At 35.1% G+C, this 22844-nt stretch overlaps 1 long non-coding RNA gene and 1 other non-coding gene across 9 annotated transcripts; one reads left to right on the forward strand and one right to left on the reverse strand.

The window, feature by feature from the left end:
* Positions 1–5243: 5243 nt before the first annotated feature.
* TRNAP-AGG (transfer RNA proline (anticodon AGG)) lies at positions 5244–5315 on the reverse strand. Its single transcript has one exon. It is a non-coding gene; the product is annotated as a tRNA-Pro (tRNA).
* A 7063-nt stretch (positions 5316–12378) lies between these two features.
* On the forward strand, positions 12379–15393 carry LOC139861727 (uncharacterized). Of its 8 annotated transcripts, XR_011763923.1 has the most exons (7): positions 12379–12645; positions 12741–12780; positions 12992–13557; positions 14045–14092; positions 14238–14326; positions 14467–14570; positions 14974–15393. It is a non-coding gene; the product is annotated as an uncharacterized lncRNA (long non-coding RNA). The 8 variants fall into 8 exon arrangements; XR_011763922.1 differs by having other exon boundaries at positions 12992–14092; positions 14238–14337; XR_011763924.1 differs by having other exon boundaries at positions 12992–14092; positions 14238–14570; positions 14968–15393.
* Positions 15394–22844: the final 7451 nt, after the last annotated feature.

The raw sequence follows: 22844 nt of genomic DNA on the forward strand, positions 1-22844 counted from the left end.
CTCAGTGGGAGGAGGCCGGATGTTGAGACTGTCTCGAAAATCATTGAATAATATTCTAGGCAGACCTTTGGTGAAGATATCGGCAATCTAAAATCTGGATAGGACATGTAAAACACGAACCTCACCACGAGCAACTTTTTCTAGGACAAAATGGATGTCCATTTCAATATGTTTCGTTCGTTGGTGTTGAACATGATTACCAGAGAGATAAATAGCCGAGACATTATCACAAAACACGAGAGTACACTTAGGCAATGGACAATGTAGCTCTAGAAGAAGATTCTGAATCCAGCAAGAGTCAGAGATAACGTTAGAAACCCCACGATATTCAGCTTCAGCACTAGAACGAGAAAGTGTGGGTTGGCGTTTTGATGACCAAGAAATAAGGTTATCCCCGAAGTAGACACAGTAGCCTGAGGTGGATCGTCAAGTATCGGGACATCCAACCCAATCAGCATCGGTGTAAGCCACAAGACGACGACTAGTTGTTTTGTAAATGTGTAAACCATAGTCCAGAGTTCCTTGTAAGTACCGAATAATGCGTCGTAGAGCGTGCAGATGAGGTTCGCGTAGATCATGCATATGAAGACAAACCTATTGTACAGCATACGAGATGTTAGGACGAGTAAATGTCAGATATTGCAAAGCTACTGCCAAGCTACAGTATTTAGTTGGTTCCGCAACTTGTGGACCTGCTAAAGCACTCAACTTCGCAGATGTATCAATCGGTGTTCGCACCGGATTACAACTAGACATACCGGCACGTTCAATAATGTCTATGACATAAGTCGTTTGCTGAAGAAAAAGGCTATTTAGAAGACGTTCGACAGCAATACCCAAAAAATAACTCAACGGTCCAAGATCCTTCATTGCAAATTCATGGCCCAAGATACGGATGATAGAAGTCCTTAAAGAGTCACTGAACGTGGTGAGGACGATATCATCGACATACAAAAGAAGGTATGCCGTGTCATTGCCTTTGCGATATATAAAAAAAGAATGCATTTGCTGTTGACAAATCCAATTTTAGTAACAAATTCCGCAAACCGTTGATACCAAGCCTGTGGTGCTTGTTTAAGACCATAAAGAGACTTTTGAAGAACACATACATGATTGGGAAATTTTTGATTTCGAAATCCCAATGGTTGGTGCATATACACGATTTCCTGAAGAGTGCCATGTAAGAAGGCGTTCTTTACATCAAGTTGATGAATAGACCAAGACTGTGAGACTGCGAGGCTAAGTACAGTGCGGATCGTAGTAGGTTTTACAACCGGGTTGAAATTCTCGTAGCAATCCACTCCAACCTGTTGAGACCTACCATCACAAACCAAACAAGCCTTATAGCGCTCGAAAGAACTGTCAGATTTCATTTTATGCTTAAAAATCCACATAGTCCGTATAATGTTCATATTATCAACCCGCAGAACCAAAACCCATGTCTTATTATCAATTAGAGCATTAAACTCATCGGTCACAGCCATTTTCCAATTATTGTCAAGTAACGCATCCTTAGGGTTGCGAGGAATTGGAGAGAGATTGGCGGATACGGAGAGATTAAAGGGAATTTTGGGTTTAAATATACCCGACATGCTTCGTGTATGGACTGTTCGAGGTGGGTCATTTTGGTCCGAATGATGGGAGTCGAACTCGGGGGGTGGGTTGACTGAAGTAGGTGACGAAGTGGGTTGAGAATGGTCAGCAGACTGAGAAGGCCCAACGGGACTGTTGGGTGACTGCGTGATTGAGCTTGATTGACTATTGGGCTAGACAGTATGTGAAGAAGAAGGACTAGGTTGGAGTGGTGGTATTCGAAGAAAAGGATGTATGTCATCTGTGAGGTAAGAGTAGGATTGAACAGTAGGTTTGAATATTTTTGAGAATGGGAATTGTGTTTCGTCAAAGGTGACATGTCGGGCAATGATTATACGTTTGGTTGTTAGGTCGTAGCATTTATAACCCCGGTGGTTAGGAGGGTAACCGAGGAAAACACAAGGAGTAGAACGAGCGTCTAGTTTATGTATGGTAGGAGAAGGTAAGAGAGGGTAGCAAAGACAACCGAACACGCGGAGATGATCATAGGAAGGATAACGTTTGTAGAGTATTTGTGTAGGTGAGGAATTGTGTAGTAATTTGCTTGGGATAATATTTAGAAGGTAAGTGGCCATTTGTAGCGCATGATGCCAAAAGTTATGTGGCATGGATGAGTGGGAAATAAGTGTGCGCATAATGTTATTGATCGCACGAATTTTGCGTTCGGCTTTTCCGTTTTGAGAAGGAAGAATATGGACAAGAAAATCGAAGTATCATACCGTTGGTGGTACAAAAATTATGAAAGGAGTTATTGTCGTATTCTTTGCCGTTATCACATTGAAAAGATTTGATTGGCATATTGAATTGTGTTTTTATATAAGTAGAGAAGGTGAGGAAAGATTGAAAAACTTGAGATTTATTTGCTAGCGGAAATATCCAAAGAAATTTTGAGAGACCATCGAGAAAGAGAACTAAAATCGGTGTCCCGCGGTACTCAAAACGGGAGACGTCCACACATCACTATGAATGATATCAAAAGGCAATAAAGTAGATGTATTAGAATCAAAAAATGGCGATTTTATTTGTTTACCGAAGACACATGATTGACAAATAGATGTCTTATTTTTGGTATTGCAAGAAATTGAATTATTATGCTTAAGAATAGATAAAATATGGTTTCCCGGATGACCCAGACGATGATGCCACAGGTCTTGGGAAACTGAGAGAAGCGCAGTAGGTGGACAAAGATAACGAAAAACTGAAGGAGAAAGTGGATAGAGATCACCGGAGCTATTGCATCTCATGAGTGGTGTGCCTTTAGGAAAATCCCTCACAGTAAAACCAAAGGGATCAAATTCGAGTGAGATATGATTATCATCGGATAAACGTCGAACGGAAATTAAATTTTTAATTAATAGTGGAGAATATAAAACATGGTTTAGATATAGAGGTCGTTTGAGAGTAGAAAATGAATTGTTACCGTATCCTTTAATTGGAATTCCATGACCATTACCAACGATAATATGTTTAGGATAGCTCAAAGAATAATAGGACATGAGTTTACCTGAAGAGTTAGTCATGTGAGATGTTGCACCGGCGTCCATGTACCAATTGTCATCCGGTATATTAAAATTCATGGTGTGCACGGCTTGTTGAATGTCCGTTGGTGTAGATGAAGTTGCAACTACGGCCACAGTGTTAATGTTCGACGAAGTAAAGCCGGTTCAAGATAATCTTTTAATCGATCGAATACTTGCACAGATAATTTCTGTATAAAACAAAAGTAATAAATGTCTTGTGTTTGGTTATTTGACACACCTATTTAACCAACGATGATGTCAGCAAGTTTTAGGAATTAAAACTTTCTAGAACAAAGAATTAATTTGAAGGCAATTGCACGTGTATTAGAATGAGAATGGGCAGCGAGATATTTAGGATTATGCTTCAACTTTAAAAGAGAATAATAATTTGGCGGTGGTTTTGGATTACGACTCCGGCCGATTGAAGAAACACAGTAGGTGTTTAGAAGGGAAAAAAACCTAATAGCTCTAATATCATAAAAGAAATTGTAATCGTCCCCTTTTTCGTTCATCAACAATAGTATATAAATACATACATAAGTCGGCTTATTCTAACTTGTCCCTTAAGGTAAGATCTCTACCATAATTATCAAGATACAATCATAAATAAATTACGATTCTAATTGTATACAATATTGACTAATATCTTATCGCTAATAGTATAGATAGTACGTATGTTTGCCGCTTTCTAGGTACGAGCCTCATCGAAGTTCTCTCTCGTTGTACCCTTTGTTGAAGACGTTTTCTATCCGAAAACGTTTTCCGTATTTATAAAAGTTATCGTTTCTTCGCCAAAAAATAAAAAATAAAAAATAAAAACATTGACAATATGTTATCTTCGAATCTCCGTAACTGACTATCAATAATGCTAGCTGATATATATTAGTATCAATAATGCTAGCTGATATATATTAGTTCAATTAGAAATCTTATAAATGTTGTACATACAATATGAAACATGCAATATGTAAATCATATCAATATATATCATACTATATCCTTTTTGTCGTTTCGTACTTGTTTCTGAGATGGCTTGATCAACTCTTCATTTTGCTAAAAGTTGTGATTAAACTGTCCATCTATTAATGATATTAAGCATGTATCAATTATTAAGTACAAACTTTTATGCATAATTTGAATGAATCCGATTGGCGATTGCCACTAATTAATTTTAGAACATGTAATTATGTTATCAAATGCATCATCTGAACCGAATATGATGGTTGTGTGAGACTTTTATTGGCCCTGCCGAACCTTTAGTCTTAACTCTTAAACAAAATGACATTTTACGACAGTCCACAGACGTACTTTTTTGTGGCGATTTATTACTTCGATTCAGTACTTTAGAGTTTATTGAAGTAAATCGTTGAACTTTTGAAGGATTGCGTTTGGGCAAATATAAAAAGCCACTACTTACTTTATATTGATGTTGACTTTAAAGGGTCACTGACTTGGCGTTATCGAAGTGCTCTCTAACCATAAAGTTATGAGTTCAAGTTCAATTCAGGGTGGGCAATATGTATATTTTCATGGAAAATATTTGTTTAGACGTGTGTGACATTTTTTTTGAACGACAATTATTATTAAGGCTTTTAGCAATAAACTAGAAGCAAAAAGCAACAACAATTACAATGGCTTTACAAGCCAATTGTTCCAAGGCATTTGTTTTTTTACTTCTACTAAACAACCAGAATAATTTCTAATAGAATCAAATATTTCATCTTTCCGCATTGGATTCTCCGGAAAAATTACTCCATTTTGAAATCGCCAAATGACCCATACCGTGGCAGCAACAATCGTGTACATTCTGTTTTCGGTTTCTAGACGTGTGTGAAATGTCTTTCTAATAGAAGTATTAATGTTGAATTAGATTAGATGTGTGACAGGAAGAGTACGGGAGCATAGATGGAGTTCATCAGGAAATCGCTCTCGATGAAGAACTATTATCTCCTCTGCAAAATATAACCTAGCAAACATATAACTCTTAATCTGAACAACTTCAAACTGAGATCATTTTTGTAAATATAGGTTAGAGGGAAATTGAAAAATGAAGTTGAGGAAAGTTGGCAGCTGATAGTTAATTTTTATTGCAGACTTGCAGCTAGTACAAAAGAGAATACACAAAAAATAGGGGCATTCCGAGAATTGAACTCGGGACCTCTCGCACCCTAAGCGAGAATCATACCACTAGACCAAATGCCCTTACTTGATTTATCTCTCGTTACTATAAATATATAATACATCGACAATCTTTAAATCGTATTATTCAGAGTGTTCAGCATCATAGTAATTGGTAAGCATGAGTAACTTCATTTGGTTTTTTAGTTGCTCTGGATGGTACTTTCTATATTTACTAGAAATTCACAGACTATAATCATAAAATATGTGTATATCGAGGTAACTCATCAATTTTGAGATTGTGAGTTTAGAGCTTATGATAGACTATTTGTAATTAAGTGTTTCGGCAAACAATCAAAAAAAGGTCATGAAACGACATGCGTAGATTTATAAATTATAGAATTTGTATTAGAATTAACTTGTAAAAATACATTATAAATTTTAAAATTTTTATTATAACATAATTTCATGTTAGGTGTAGTAAATACACACACTTAGCCATCTTTTATATGCAAAAAAGGGAGTTGAAAATCACTTTTGTAACATTTTTTTAGACTAAACAGCTTTAAGCCGCGAAATTTAAACTCTTGCGGAGCTAATCAGCTAAAGATCAAGTTTATGACTATTAGACCAATTTAGATAAGAATTAGTGTTAATGGAGGTTATTAGGCAGTTATGATGTTCATATGAGTGTATGAAAATGTATCAAGATGATATGAAGAACAAGATGAATATTGATATGAAGATCTACACAAACAGTGACGGATCTAGAAATGATAGTCAGCGGTGTCACTGGTTAAAGACCCAAAATTTTTTCTACTAGATAACTTATTCACTACAACAAATAGCATGGATACACACGTTTATTTAAGCAATTGTACACGCTTAAAAGAGTTTAGATACATAAAGCTCACGGTTGGGTGGAGTGTGAGGAAAACGGGCGTAACAAAATTAACAAGTATCGTAAGCGTGACTATATAGAGTAATTCCTCACTCTTAAAAGTGAAGTTTAGGAGGTAATTCTTCAAGCTTTTAAGCGTCAGAATCTGAAGCAAATCTTCACACCTCTAAATGTGAGCTAATTCCTCACACTTTTAAGAGTGAGTATTCATTGAGGATTTCAACACTTCTAAATGTGAGGACTTGATATTTATATATTTATATTTATATATATTATTGTTAGTATCAATATCAATATTATACATACATAACATATACATAGAGAGATTAAAGACCAACACACATTAATAAAAAAAATCAGAACAATATTTTATTTCACTTGCATATAATGAGAATCCAACTTACACACCAACTACCAACTACGTATTTCTTACTATAGAGTGCAGACCAACACAACCCCTTCTGTATTCTTTATTATAGTATCTTTTTAGTTTTCCTTTTATTTTATTTCCACTAAAAACTCTGAAATAGAGTGCACGTACATATCATGTTCAAAACTACTCTGATCTTGAAATTTGATGTAGTTCTATCAATACTTTTCCTGCAAAATTGATGATAAACAAGCACAAGTTGTGAGTCTGCTAGAGACTGCAATAAGTTGTGTGAATTCAAATATTAGCTTCAGTGATATTTAAAAAAAATCATGTTTTTCAATTTTTCTATGTAAAAAATTATACCACTATTACACACAATAATCCTCATTTTCAGCAACTCATCTAACAAAACAATGCCCAATTCTTTATAGTCATGATATTAAAAAAATAAAAAGTTATCAGTACGAATATGCATCCAATGTAGTCATTCTTTAGATGCTCAGAATTTGCAAGATATTTAAGATTATGCAGGTATACATGCGGTGCAAGTAGAGGTCATGTAATTAAATTATATACTATGCTAGATAACTACGCACAATGAGAGTTTCAACTTTGTATTTTCCAACAACTGCTGCAAGCTAATCCAAATAGCCATTCAAAACGTAATTCCTTATTCTAATCCTTAGTTAAAGCGTAAGTACACAAGTTTAGTTATATCGGCTATTTGGTGTACAATATTTCCTCACATACAACGTTGAGAATTATGCTTGCAGAGGATAAAAATCATACCTGAGCACAGTGGCGAAGCCACATGTTAAGACTACTTCTAACCCTGACTGTGACGTCAGAGTCGGATTGTGCACTTTTTAGTGAAAAAGTGGGTTTTTGACTGTGACTGTATCTGACCCCTGTTAACCCAAAATGTCAAGTTTTTGTATCAAATATTTGAAGGGTGAGGTGGTAAAATCTGATTGGAAATTGGGTGGGAAAAAATTAAATTAAATATAAATATAAAATGGCAAAGACCTGTGATTGGCTCAACCAAATCTCACACTACCGTCAAAATACCAACTAACGGAAGTTGGCTTCAAAAATTGACGCCGGGTTAACAGCGTCAACCTCCGTCAATCTCTACCACCTCATCTCACGCCCTCTTTCTGACGCCGCTTTATGTCCGGTCTAAGTAGGGGTGTCAGTTGACACCATTCAATTTTTCATGAGAGCCTGTAGTATAGTAAGATTAATACGTGGAAGTTTTGAGTTTTTATAATTTGACCCCATCCCATTTGATAAAGACCCCATTGGAAAATAATATTTATAAAATGTGAATGTGATATTTTTAGCGTCTAGAAAAGGTAAAAATGGATTGAAATTGAGTACAAACACACAGCCCAAATTATGTATAGCATGGCCCAATTATTATATTTAAAGAAACCTACTTTATCGGCTATTGTACTAGACAAATTAGAATTAGACTTGTTGTATCGGTGTTGTGCAACGGCGTGGGGGGGGGGGGGGGACATGGCACCCGGCGCCGCCCCCTTGTAGCCGTATCAAGGCGTGGCACAACCAAGAAAATGGAGCGTTCCTGGGAATCCAACGGGGTTGGCAACGGTGTTGCTTGCAATTTTATTAATTTTTATTAATTTAAAATATTATTTTATACCCTTTTTTAATACTTAACTCAATTATATTTTAACACATCATCACAATACTTTCAACCCACACCAAAAACCCACACAACCACTACTCCACAAAAACAACTTACACGTCCTAGTCATCAAAAAGCAACCCACGCCCCCAACCCACGCCCCCAACCACTACAAGTGGTCTTAGAATTGGAGTTATATCATAATATTAATATATAATATAAAATAATAAATAATAATTCACTTGACACAATTATAATATAGGTTAACGATTACAGTAATTCTTAATTCATCTTTTTGATCGAAGTCGTCAAGTATAGCCGCAGAGAGCCGTGAAATGTGAATCATCGTTACAATTGTTAACTGTAAAGGGTTGGTTGAGTGGTTGAGTTCTTGGGAATCGCCAAAGAGGACGGAGGTTTAATCCCCACCAACCTCACTTTGGGGCCTTGCCTTTAAAAAAAAAAATCTGTTAATTTTTAGTTAAGGTATGTATCAATATATTTATTAGTCATCTTTTTAGCTATCTAAAATATTAGGGTTGTAGTAGTCTTTAATTTATGTGTTTAATTTTGATTTAAATTCATGTTTGTACATGTATTGTTTATTTTATTTATTTGTACAATCTACTCACTTAGATATTGATTATGATTATATATAGATATATAGATATAGATGCAAGATATACTAAAAAGATTTGAAACAATAAACGTACCATATGATTGGGAAAACTACAAATGCAACTTTGGGGCCTTGCCTTTAAAAAAAAAAATCTGTTAATTTTTAGTTAAGGTATGTATCAATATATTTATTAGTCATCTTTTTAGCTATCTAAAATATTAGGGTTGTAGTAGTCTTTAATTTATGTGTTTAATTTTGATTTAAATTCATGTTTGTACATGTATTGTTTATTTTATTTATTTGTACAATCTACTCACTTAGATATTGATTATGATTATATATAGATATATAGATATAGATGCAAGATATACTAAAAAGATTTGAAACAATAAACGTACCATATGATTGGGAAAACTACAAATGCAAATAATTTTAACAAATTTTTAAGATCTAACTCTACTAATGCGATGCTAAAAAAATCGATATAAATGATCTTCCTTGAAATCTCGCGGATTGAAAACAAATGTTACACTATAACCCCAACCACTGAGACGAAATCAAGTGACTTTATTTTGCCAATTAAATTTTGAGACTTGATACGTTTTGATATTATTATAGAGTTAACGCTATAATACGCTATATATTTTCGCTTTTGTTCCATTGTGGTTATATATCTAATAAAATATCAGTGTATGTCAAATACTGTAAAAAAAAGTATTCTAATGTAGGCTATTTGTGACCGGTTACCTGCTGAAACAGTATAATTATTTTTTTTATTTTTAAATTTTATAGGGCTACGAATAGGTTATATATACTTTCATTTTGTGTTCCGATATAGACTATATACAAAAATGATTTGTTCCGAAGTCTCACTAACTATATTCTTAACAAAGGTGTCACGTCAGTTCATTTTTGTTTTATCCGGTTAACAAGTTCAATGCGTTTATATTAGCATACTTTTTGAAAGTATATATAGCTTACACTTACACTGGTATTTTATTGGGTATATAGCCTACATTAGAACAAAAGTGAAAGTATATAGCGTATATATAGCTTTGACCCATTATTATATGACACCATTCATTCGAAACCCTGGCTTCGCCACTGCCTGAGCAGAAGTACATGGTAAAAAGTGGGGAGCCAGGCCTAATGCTCGCAGTTCCCGAACACTGTGTTGTGTATAAACATAAATCAACTGAAATTATAACGGATCATGGCTAACCATAACAATGTAACATTTTTCAAGCATTAAAAGTGAGCTAACTTCAACATAGAAGCAATTGGGTATTATACACTATTTCAAGCATTAAAAGTGAGCTAAATTCAACATAGAAGCAATTGGGTATTATATTATACACTATCTATTTGTAGTCCAACATGGTGGCCTCCCATTTATACAAACCAACTATTCATCATATTCATCTTTGTTTTTTAGTGCCTTTTTTTTCATGTTTCCTCTACATTTATTTATTTCTTTATTTATTTATTTTCATTTCGTACGTTCTAAGACCACTCCCAACGCTGAGCTATCGGGCCGCCCTCCTTGCACTTCCTCGAGGGCGCCGATGGCATTGTACCGCCATTGCTCCTCCCTCCCTCGTACTCAAGCTCCTCGCCCTGAAAAATTTCCTCATATGAACGAGAGTGAGGGCGGTTTTTGAGTTTGAATTTGGTCAAAATGCCCGTTTTTTTTTTGTTTCCTTGTGTGCAGATACCCGTTGGGGTTTAAATGTGATGTTATTTTTTTTTTTTTTTTTTTCAAATTTCATCCACAAACTCTATATAAACTACCTCATTTTCAACAATTAACTTACATCTTTTTCAACATTTAAACTACCTCAAACACACACAACACTCTCATCATTTAAACTCTCACTTTCAAAATCATCAATCATGCCTAAAAAATCCTCAAAGAAAAACCAAAACATACCAACCGAAGAATTTAACGACACGCAACGAAGCAATCAATTTTTTCAAACCTTGCTTGACACCCAAATGACTAACAAATCACCGTCCGGGTCATCTTCGAATCCGGCTCAAGACATGGGATTCGCCAAATACGCATCATCTTCACCAATTTTTACTCCATCACCACAACAACAATTTTATCATCACCAACACCAATACCAAACTCCACCCTATCAACAATTCTATATTCCACAACAACAAATGATACCACAACAAACTCATCCAGTCATTCGACAACCAATCTTCCAAAGTCAAATTCCTACTCAAATTCCTACGGATTCCGAATCCGAGGAACATGTTGAAGCTGTCCCCGAAACCCAACCCGAAGACCTTGTAGTTGAAGACGAAGGTGAAAGTGACCCGAGGGGTAAAGGGAAAAAGACAGTTCGGTGCAAGAAGGTGGCATGGACGGACGCGGAAAGTGTTATTTTGGCGAAGGTGTGGATGCAGTCCTCGGAGTTAACGGGTACGGGTCAAACGAAAGAATCGTTTTGGGGTTATATTCGAGAAACCTACAATGCCCAAGTCAAAGAGAAGCGCCGAGCCGATCAGTTGACGGGTAAATGGAGCAAGATGTCGAAAGACATCAAAATATTTATCGGGCAGTACACAAAGCTTGAAAAATATTGGCAAAGTGGGAACAATATGTCTGATATTGTGAGTTCAGCCCGCCACGCGTTTAAGGAACAAACTGGTCGAAACTTTCTGTACGAAAACGCGTGGCAAGTTCTCAAGGATTGTCCCAAATTCTTGACATTCGAGGGTGTCGTTCCGAAGCGTAAAGTGCCTGAAGTTCCTCCGCCTCTCGTGAGTGGACCGGGTGAAGGTTCGGGTGGGGTCGAAGGTGCGGGTGCGAGTGCGGATCCGCGTCAATTTGAAAACTTATTTCACGAGGTGCCTTTACGTCGTCCACCGGGTCGTGCGAGCACCAAGAGTCAAAGGAGTTCGGGTTCGTCCGATGCGGCCTCGCAATTGTCCTCCAACGAAGCTCGTTCACATATGATTCAAACCGCCAACGCTACGAAGCGGGCAATGGATCGCATATACGATGCGACCGAGACCCGTGATATGTTGGATAATTTGTCTTTTCTTACCCAATCGTGTGCACCCGACTTGACGGAGGAACAACGCAATTTGGTAATGAGAGCTCGAACAAGAATCACCAAGAAATACCTAAAAGCGTTTGCCGACTCCGACGACGAGGAGTAGTATTTCTTGTTTATCGTAGTTGTGTTTGTGTGTTTTTAATTATGTAGTTTTTTTCTTGTTTTGAAAAATTGTAACCGTAACCCTCGTGTTTAATAAAAGTGCAGTTCAAAACAATCGTATATTTTTTAGTTATTTATAAAAATATTAATAATAATACTGAATAATAATAATAATAATAATTGAATAATAATAATAATAACATTAAAAATATTAAATTTTGATGACGGCGTCATGGTTGGCAATGGTGTGTTATGGGAGTGTTATGGGAGGAAGTGGTGAAAAAAGAGGAGAGAGAAAGCTGATGTGGCGCTGAGGAAGTGCCCATGACGGCGTCATGGTTGGGAGTGGTCTAATAAGAGCTGAGAGGTCAAACTTTTGAGGGGAACATGATAAGGTGAACCATTCTGCTTGCTTTTTCACCATCCCCTAAAGTGCACACAACCATCCCTCTCTAACTCTTCCCATACTCTTTCTTTTTCATACAGTGATTGATACCCACTCTCCCATCTTATCTTCTATCTCATGCTTCTTCCAAATTCAAAGCAATGCCTCTGGGACTCTTTCCAAGAATTATAACCAAAAACAAAAACCTTCAAGTACACTTAAATTCGTCCTCCCTACATATTAATCACCTTCCAGCACCATCACCACCGATAGCGAGCACCATCAACGAATCCATCTCAATTAAATTCAGTAATATTTTTCTTTTTTATGCCTCTTGATTGTTGTAATTTTTGATTATATGTGTTAACTGATTCTGACTGTTATTGTGCGCGTACCGTCACCAGGCCGATCAACAGAACAACGAACCCATTTCAATTTAATTCGGTAAATTTTGTCTTTCTCATGCCTCTTGATTGTTGTTATTTTTGATTATATGTGTTAACTGATTGTTATTGTACTTTTTCTACATTTATCTAATTTCTGATATCTAATTGTTTATGCCCTAAATTGGTTGTGAAATTTGGGGTTTCTTTTTTTTTAATGGTTGTGAAATTGTTTATGCCCTAATGTGTTAACTGATTTATGGTTTTTGTAGAAGGGTTTGAAAAATGACTGCTGGAGGTCATGGCGATGGTCGCCGAATCAGCAGTGGTGGAATAGGTTACCAACAATGGTGAGACCCTGTTATTCGAATTTGTGTTATTATTATTATTATTATTTTTTTATTCAATGTTCAGGAGACTAAGCAATATTTTGCGCAAGTAATGAAACACAGCTTCTCATAGTAGTTGCGGTTGAAACCTAATTTTATGTAGGTTGTTATTTGATTTTCAAATTTCAAATAGAATGGTTAGTTGTTGTACAGTGTAAGTTTATGTGAAATTGTTGTAGAGTTTACTTTTTCTTTCTCGAAGTTTTTAGATTGTTTAGATGTTATATATGCTGTAAATATTTGTTAAATTAGAATATTTTTTTACATGTTGCTGAATTGAATCCTTTGTTAAACGGGTTTCCTGTGTAGTATCTTCGATCAGGCGCTTCGTGTTCTGGAAGAATTCATGAGTTAGTTGAAGATTGTTTGACGCTTGGTGATATTGGTGGCTGGATTTTCCAATCATAGCCGTCAGTCCTGTTTCTTCTAAATAAACTGCAGCTAGACAGGTAATGATGTATAGTAGAAATAAATTCAAGAAAGTGTTCATACCGTTGGTACTACTTCTTTTGTCTTAATGTTTATGTGTATTATTAATGTTGAATTTTTATATATGTTGGTGGTAATGTTGGTACAACTTTCTAATATGTTATATCAGCATCAGGTGGGTATTTGATTTCAAAATTGGTGGATATAAGCGGGTCAATGAGTACCTCTTCGCCCTCGATCCTGGAGATATACTATTTTAGACATGTAGATATATTATATACATAATAAATTGTAATTAACTTTCTTATTGATACTCAACATGTCCTTTCCAGAACTGAAACATGCTATGAAATGGGTCGATTTTGGGTTATGTTTATCTGTAACGGGTTAAAGCATTTAGTTTAAAAGGAAGCAAGTCAAATGGTCAAAGGTTTCCCATAGAGTATCATTGATGTTGTTGTGAGATGATTTCAATATTGTTGTGCGATTGTGGTTTTTTTTTTGCAGTTCTTTTGGAGCTATTGCCTCTTCATTTAGTAACATACAAAGAGAGTGGTATGAAAGATTTGCTTTCAGATTATATTTTTTAAATATCATAACTGTTCGTTTGCTTGTGTCATTTTTAGGGGTTTCTTGAAATGGTCTCAAAAGTGATGAAAGTTAAAATGAAACTTAATTTTATTTGCTACCTATTCTATAGGATCATTCCAGTGCTCAAGATGACCTAAAAAAAATCGATCTTTGTTGCCTGAAAATGGCAGCAACAGCAGCTACGTCGTCTTAACATCCGTGAGTATCAGGTTTTATTCATCTTACTTTCACCTAAAATTGTAATTTTTCTAGGTTCATGCTTTGATTTTTAGTTGGTTATTGGTTATTGGATATTAGTATCATGGTGCTGATGTCTTTATCATCTAAAAATTATGTAGGTTGCAGGTAAATTGAAAAGGAGCTTGAGCTTGCATCTTCTATATTGACACATGCGTCAACTGAAAGTAGCATATTTGGTCAGAAAATATTCAACTTCTATCAGGTATAATAAGCTTTTATATTTGAGTCGATATTTGAACTTTTAGTAGATTTGGTATAATAGCATCATATTTCAACTTATAAATGGTGATGATTGAAAAGGTTTATAGTTTTATGAATGTACTAATCTGAAATACGTATACCTTAATTTCAATGTACTAATATGTCTGTCCTTTTTTTAAAGTATAAAAATATAGCATTACAAGTAGTATAATAGATGTTCAGTGTACTAATCACTAATGAATTTGAATTTGGAAATGTAGCTTGCACCCATGTTTATTACCATTTTTAGGGTTTTTAATTTATCTATGATGAATGTGTTTTATTATTTATTTGAATGTCGTTTTTGTTCACTGTCGTTGTTACGATTTTCAAATTTTGTAAACTGTTACTATTTTCAGTTACAGATTCGCTGTTGCCGGCTGCAACTCCAAATGGGTTTGAGGTTTGGGTTTTTTTTTTTTCAATTTTTGCAATTGCAGATTGGTCAAGATTGGTCACACTGTTGATTCAGTGCATATTGTGTTTCAAGTTGGGTTAATCATGTTCAAAGCTCAAGTTTAGGTGACTTTTGTATCATTCAAGATGGTCAATATGTTTGTCAAGTTTCAAACGTGTTCTCGAAGGATTATTTTCTTTTGGAGAGGTCCTAAGGTTCAATTTTAGCTCAATCAAAAAGTGGTCAATGACTCATAGTTGGAATTCTAGCTTAGTTAGTTTCTTTGTATCATGTACATGTTTTGTTTATTTGCAAGAATGTTGCTTTTCAAAAAAAATACCCATATGTTATTGGAACGTTTTGGATGTTTAGATAATCTTATAACATGTTATGGCAAATGACAATTAGGTATACATATCATACCACAATAGTTAATTAATGTATACTTATAGGTATACTCATTGTTATGTATAAGTATGACAATACCTGTATGACCGTCAAGTGTTTTGCCATATCAAGTTAGTGCCTAATCAGTACGCAGTGAAACGCTTGCAAACGTTTCTTAGCCGCGAAGCGCGTGACCCATCATCTTGTTACCTTCTGCCCAACAAAACCAAGTACAAGTACAAAGCTAACATGAATGAAGCAAAAATCATCTGACGCTAAAAAATAAACTTAAACATTAAATCATCTTAAGCACATTTATAGCCAAATCAAATACATGTGAACATATAATGATCCATAACAGTCAACTCACCGGTATTACTCTCCTGAACATAAACATGGCTACCTTAAAGACTCTTGAAAGATGCAGAGTAGGAGTAAGTGTTGATAATCTCCTTTCTGGTCCTTCTCAAGAACAAACTGACATAAACAAACAGAATTCATTCACATACTCAGTACCTCCACAGGTTAAAGAAAACTACACCAATCATAAAACATTTAAATTCTAAGCCCTAACCTTAATCCATTACTAATTCCATCTAATTTACTCCTCTAATATCAATCTTATAAGCTAATATTCAGATATAAACAATACATAAACAGACAGTAATTCAAGAATTTAATCAACACATTTGTACCTATAAGAAACTAAAATATTAGTGTTAGACAACTCGTTAGACATATGCATATACTTATTATTATACAATATATATACCAAAATGTTATGATTAGTCTAAGTAATTAACTGAAACTAATCAAGATTCAACCTGAAAGCTCTTTCGATTTAAGCTATGAAATTGAATCACATTCTGTAGTTACAAGAACTTGAAATTGAATACAGAAATTGTGAGAGAAAAACTGATACAATCAGAAATCAAAAACTAAAACTAACTACAGCTCAAATGAGTATTTAAAGGTCGTCTTCTTCTAACGAATAACAGAATCTGTTAGATTCTGTTAAGAATCTGTTGCCCTAGCTGAACTGTTATCAGTGGAAGTGGAAGGAGAGTTAAGTGCCACATGCTTCGCTCGTGACTTTATTCCATATGCCACTCACGTGTTCCCCAATTAGTTGACTTGTAATTAAGCTGACCAAGTTAACTCATGACAATAGCTCCTCCTTCAAACGATTCTTGACCTCAAGAATCCAATCAAGTGACAGGAAATTCAGGGAACCAAAGCATGAAGTCATCAATTTGCTCCCATGTGACATCATCTGCAATTCCATTTGTTCACTGAATTAATAGGGCAACTGAAGCAGCATTTCCTTTCTCGATTTAACTTTCGATCTAAAATCTTAAAAGGTTCAGGAAGCAATATCCCATCTTGATTTATAGTTGGAATTGCACCCATATGGACTGGTATATCACCCTTGTGTAACTTGAGCTGAGAAACATGAAATACAGGATGAATTCTTGTAGTGATTGGCAATTCTATCTTGTATGCAACCGTTCCAATCTTCTGTGTGACCTTGAATGGACCAAAATACTTAGGTGATAGCTTATTGTACGCACTACCACGCACAGTAATTTGCCTATATGGTTGCAATTTCACATACACCCAATCACCTTCAATAAAATTCCTATCAGTTCTCTTCTTATCTGCATAGTACTTCATCCTATCTTGAGCACACTTGAAGTGGTACTTTAACATAGACATTGCATCATTTCTTGCAGTCAATGTCCTATCCACCAAGTCCACCTTACTTTCACCCTTATTATAATGAACTACATCCTTGGGACTCTGACCATAAACCATTTCAAAGGGAGTTGTTCCAATGGATGTATGGAAATTTGTGTTATACCAATACTCTGCATGAGGTAGCCATTTAATCCATTTCATTGGCCTTTCATTTGACATACATCTCAAGTAACATTCCACACTTTTGTTTACAATTTCAGTTTGCCCATCACTCTGTGGATGATATGCTGTGGATAGATTTAATTTAACCTTGAGCATCTTAAACAATTCTTGCCAGAAAATACTAATGAATATCTTATCCCTATCACTAACAATTATCTCAGGTAGCCCATGTAGCTTATAGATATTATCAATGAACAAACTAGCAATCTGGCTGGCTGTAAAAGGGTGTGACAGGGCAATAAAGTGTGCATATTTACTTAAACTATCCACCACAACCAAGAAGACACTCTTACCCCCTGAGATAGGTAGTCCCTCAATAAAATCCATGGTAATTTCTGCCCAAATCCTTTGTGGAATGGGTAATGGCTGTAGTAAGCCTGGTGATATGGCCAGGTCAGGTTTGCACCTCTGACATACTTGGCATTCTCTCACAAATTTTTTAACATCTTTCCTCAATCCCTTCCAGTAAAAACCAACAGAAAATCTATGTATTGTACCGTTAATGCCAGCATGCCCTCCTATAGGATCATTATGGAAATGTGTGATTAAATTTTGATCTTAAGGTGAGATCAGACCAAACCACCAATTTATTCTTCCTCCATAAATGACCATTCTTCCATTCATAATGCTTGGAATGCACCTTTCCCTATTGTAATTCTTTAATGAACTTCTGTAAGTCCACATCTTTATTGACACTTTCAGCCACCAAATTTTCAATATCACTAAAAATAGTGGACACATGTAACTGGAACAATTGACCCCCACCCTGCATTCTTGACAATTTATCTGCAGCCACATTGTCATTTCCCTTTTTATAACTAATTTCATAGTCAAACCCCATTAATTTTGGAAGCCACTTCATTTGAGTTGGTGTAGTTATTCTTTGATCCAACAGATACTTCAAACTCACATGGTCTGTATGGATTTTAAAGTGCCTATCTAATAGATATCCACACCACTTTTCTAAAGCAATAACCACAGCTAAAAACTCCTTTTCATAGGTAGGAAGAGTTTGGTGTCTAGGGGACAAGGTTTTGCTAAGATAGGCAATAGGGTGGCCCTCCTGTTGCAGCACTGCACCCACCCCCATACCTGAAGCATCAGTTTCTATGACAAACTCCCTGTCAAAATTAGGCAGACTAAGAACATGTGATGTCTGCATTGCCACTTTAAGTTTTTCAAAAGCTATTGTAGCTTCATCAGTCCACACAAAGGCATTCTTTTTAAGCAATTGGGTCAGTGGGTGAGCAATTGATGCAAAATTTTTGATAAATATTCTATAGTATCCTGTGAGCCCCAAGAAACCCCTTAGTTGCTTTAAGTTCTTGGTATTGGCCATTGGGAAATTGCTTCAATTTTGGTAGGTTCTGTACTCACCCCTTGCTCATTTATTATGTGACCCAAGTACTCCACATTTGTGGTTGCAAAAACACATTTACTTCTCTTGGCATACAACTCATGGGCCCTCATGGTTTCCAAGATTAAAGTCAAATGTTGTACATGGTCATCTATGTTAGCACTATAGACCAGTATATCATCAAAGAAGACAAGTGTGAATTTCCTTAAAAAGGGTTTGAATACCTCATTCATCAAGGCTTGGAATGTTGATGGTGCATTAGTGAGCCCAAATGGCATTACCAGGAACTCATAGTGCCCTTCATGTGTCTTGAAAGCAGTTTTAGTACGTATTTGATGATATCCTGACCTCAGATCCAGTTTTGAAAAGACCTTGGACCCCACCAATTCATCTATCAACTCTTCTATGATAGGGAATTGGAAACTTGTCTTTAATGGTATGTTTATTGAGTTCTCTATAGTCAATGCACATCCTCCATGACTCATCCTTTTTCACCATCATTATTGGGGCAGCATAGGGACTTTGACTTGCTCTTATGACCCCAGACTCCAACAACTCAGTAACCATGGCCTCTATTGCATCTTTTTGGGTAGGTGGATGCCTATATGGTCTAATATTAATAGGTTAGGTACCCTCTTTCAAGGGTATCTTATGATCCTTTTAGCTCTGAGGTGGAAGCTTTGTTGGAAGAGCAAAGACATCTGCATAATTTGCTAACACATTTTCTATTACTGCAGGCAATTTTGACTCTTCTACTGCTGTGACATTATTCAAGTAACATCCACTTGCAGGATAAACACATAAGATCATTGAAGACAATTGAGCTTGTGCACATTGAGCCCCATTGGTGATTCTTTTTGCTTCTAGCCATTCCAACTTTGACTTTTTTTTTGTGCCTCTTAACACTACCTTGCTTCCTTTGTACTTGAATGACATTGTTAATTCATCAAAATTCCATTTGATATCTCCCAGAGTTCTTAACCACTGGATTCTCAACACCATTTCACTACCTCCCAAAGGTATTAACACCATATCACTTGAGAAATTAGCACGATTAACAGACCATGTTACTTTATCACACCCATTAGTGGTCAAAAGTTTATTACCACCCGGAACAATCACTTTCATTGGCACAATAGTACTCAGTTTACATCCCAATCTTTTGGCAGTTTCATAATCTAAGAAATTATGAGTACTTCCAGAATCAATCAAAATGTGCACCTTATACCTATTAACACTTCCTGTAACCCTCATAGTGTGATAAGTATTAGCCCCTGTCAAGGCACTCAAGGAGATGTGTGGCTGGCTAAATTCATACAAATTGTGTGTAGCTTCACTTGTACGTGTCTTCTACTATCACCTCTTCATTACTTACATTCAAGTCATCTACAGATTCCTCACCAATAACTTCTAGAGTATACAACTGTCCACTACACTTGTGACTTGGTGAATATTTTTCATCACAATAAAAACATAAGTGTTTAGCTCTTTTTTCTTCTATCTCCTTTTGAGTCAACCTTTTTCCATTATTTCTTGTTCCAGAACTATATGGAACATAAGGTAAAGCCAATTGATTGTGCACACTAGGTAAACTTACAGAATTTGCAGGTGCAGGTGTGTATGTGTGACGACCCCGTCAAAACACTTAACGGATCCGTCAGTTGGTCCCATAGCTTGATCGGACTTAAATGAATTAAATAAACAAAGTTGCATTCTTTTATTTCAAAATGTTGCCCAAAAAGGAAACAAACCCAATTAAGTAGTTTAAATCAACCAACCATAGTAATGAACCAAAAGTTGACACAAAACATTGCCAACAAACCCACAATTTAAATTATCCAAAATAGAATGCAAACTTAAGTTTCATAAATAGTTTCATAAAATCTGCCCAAATGCATGCAGACTCTTCTAACGACAGCGGAAGCATCAAATAACTCAAGTACCTGTGAAAACATGCAAGTAAACTGTCAACACAAAGGTTGAGTGAATTATAGGTTTAAATAAATAAGTAAACTTTAGACCACAAGTTTTAAAAAAATGTTAGAAAACATTAAACATTATTCCATTATCAATGAGCCACCTGGTAACCACTTAACCCTTTATTTACCCTTGCCAAACACAATAAAAATATACACTTGGACAGTGTATCTACAACAAATTACGAAGTACAAAACATTCCGATTATAAATTGCTAGCGCGACTAGCTCGAAATGGGGTTGTCAAACCCGATAGATCTATCCGTAGGATTCGCGTTCACCGGTAGAAACCAATGATTACAGTTACTAGACTAGGGAATATTTTTGTCCAACTCACAATGAATAATTAAATTTAACTGTTACTTGTGTCTAAACGTAAATAAAAATATGCATGTAATCACATCCCAAAAAGTATACTTTGAAAAGTATATAAAAACGGGACTATAACTCACCTTAAATAGCAACTGAAGAAATCTCACAAACAAGCGAACAGCAAGTAAAGTAAAGTGATCAAGAAAGATCACAACGCCGACCTATAAATAAAGCAGGTCGAAATAAATAACTAACTTAGGTCAAGTCTTAGTATGATAGCTATTGTACATGTTGCAAGTAGACATAGAACATTACTCAGCAAGCATCGGTTTGATTGGAACAGCATAAGGACACACGCTTTCTATTTTTAGAAAGTTTATATTTTTGGAAAGTTTCCAAATTTAGAAAGTTCTATTTTTAGAAAGTTTTGAAGTTAGGAAAGTTTCCTTATTTAGAAAGTCAACAGAAGTCAACTGAAAGTCAAAGTCAACCGAAAGTCAACTCAAAAGTCAACCTTGGTCAAACATAGTCAACATTAATTTTAAAAGTGTAAGTTATAATAATAACATAGGTTATAATGTTATTTAAAGTCAAAAGTGTATAATAATGTCTTAACATAAGTTTAATTAAATAAAATGAATTATTAAAGTTAATATAAGTTGAAATGTTATAATTAGTACGACATAAGTATTTAAATAAATTAATTAAATACTAATCATAATATAAGTATTATTAATAATAATAATTTTTAAATTATATCATAAGTATTTTTAATTAATAATGAATTATTAATCATAACATAAGTTTCTAATTAAAATTATTAAATCATAAGTATTTAATAATTAAATCATAATTAAATAATAATTAAGTCTTATAATAATTAAATAATTATTTAATCTTTATTATAAGTCTTTTAATAATTTCTCAAAAACAAATTTAATACTTATCATAAGTATTTTCCTTTAATAATAAAAGTATTATTAATCATAAGCTTAATTAAAATGTTAATTAAATCATAATTAATAATTAAATGATATAATAAATATTTATATCATAAGTTTTAAATAATAATAATTACTTCTTTTATCATAAGTAATTAATTAATAATGAAATCCATTAATTTTAACATAAGTTTAATCATTAACCATAAGTTTTAAGTTTAAAAGTTCATCGGGTCGTATCTTGAGCCCCGGGTGTCGGTTTCGGGCGAGCCACATATGCATTTCCGCCTACTCAAACCACCCAACACAATTATGAACTCAAGAACACTCCAAGAACAGTCCCTAGGTCGTGGATATCTGTGATGCCCCGTACAAAACCATCGTGTACGAATCATCAACAACAGGATCATTACAAGGTTAAGTACTATATGCTGTAATTAAAGAAGTTGCATTCATGATAAAAAGGTGATGTCATAACCGACATCAAATGTTTTACATTTGAAAACATGCTTCACTAAGTAGAAGCAATAAATAAGTGTACGTGACCCCAATGGTCGTTACATAACATAGTTTCAAAAGTAAATAAGTTTGAATGCAAGATAAGTAGTCATGCGATAACAACTCTAAGCAGCGGGTTCTACAGCACGACAAGTAAGACAGCGGAAGCAACCTCAAGCACCTGAGAAATACATGCTTAAAAACGTCAACACAGAGGTTGGTGAGCTATAGTTTAAGTATAACAGTATGTAAGGTAGGCCACGAGATTTCAGTGCTACAAAGAGCGTTTCAAAACAGTATGATAAAGTATATGTTAACCGTGGGCACTTGGTAACTAACTTAACGTTTAAAATACCCCCTGAAAGTACACTTGGCGAGTGCGTATGTTTACGAAGTATTAAACACTCGTTGACTGCTAGCGCTACTAGCCCGAGTGGGGATGTCAAAC

Source organism: Rutidosis leptorrhynchoides, chromosome 8 (genome assembly GCF_046630445.1).
Source record: "Rutidosis leptorrhynchoides isolate AG116_Rl617_1_P2 chromosome 8, CSIRO_AGI_Rlap_v1, whole genome shotgun sequence".
Taxonomy (NCBI): Eukaryota; Viridiplantae; Streptophyta; class Magnoliopsida; order Asterales; family Asteraceae; genus Rutidosis; species Rutidosis leptorrhynchoides.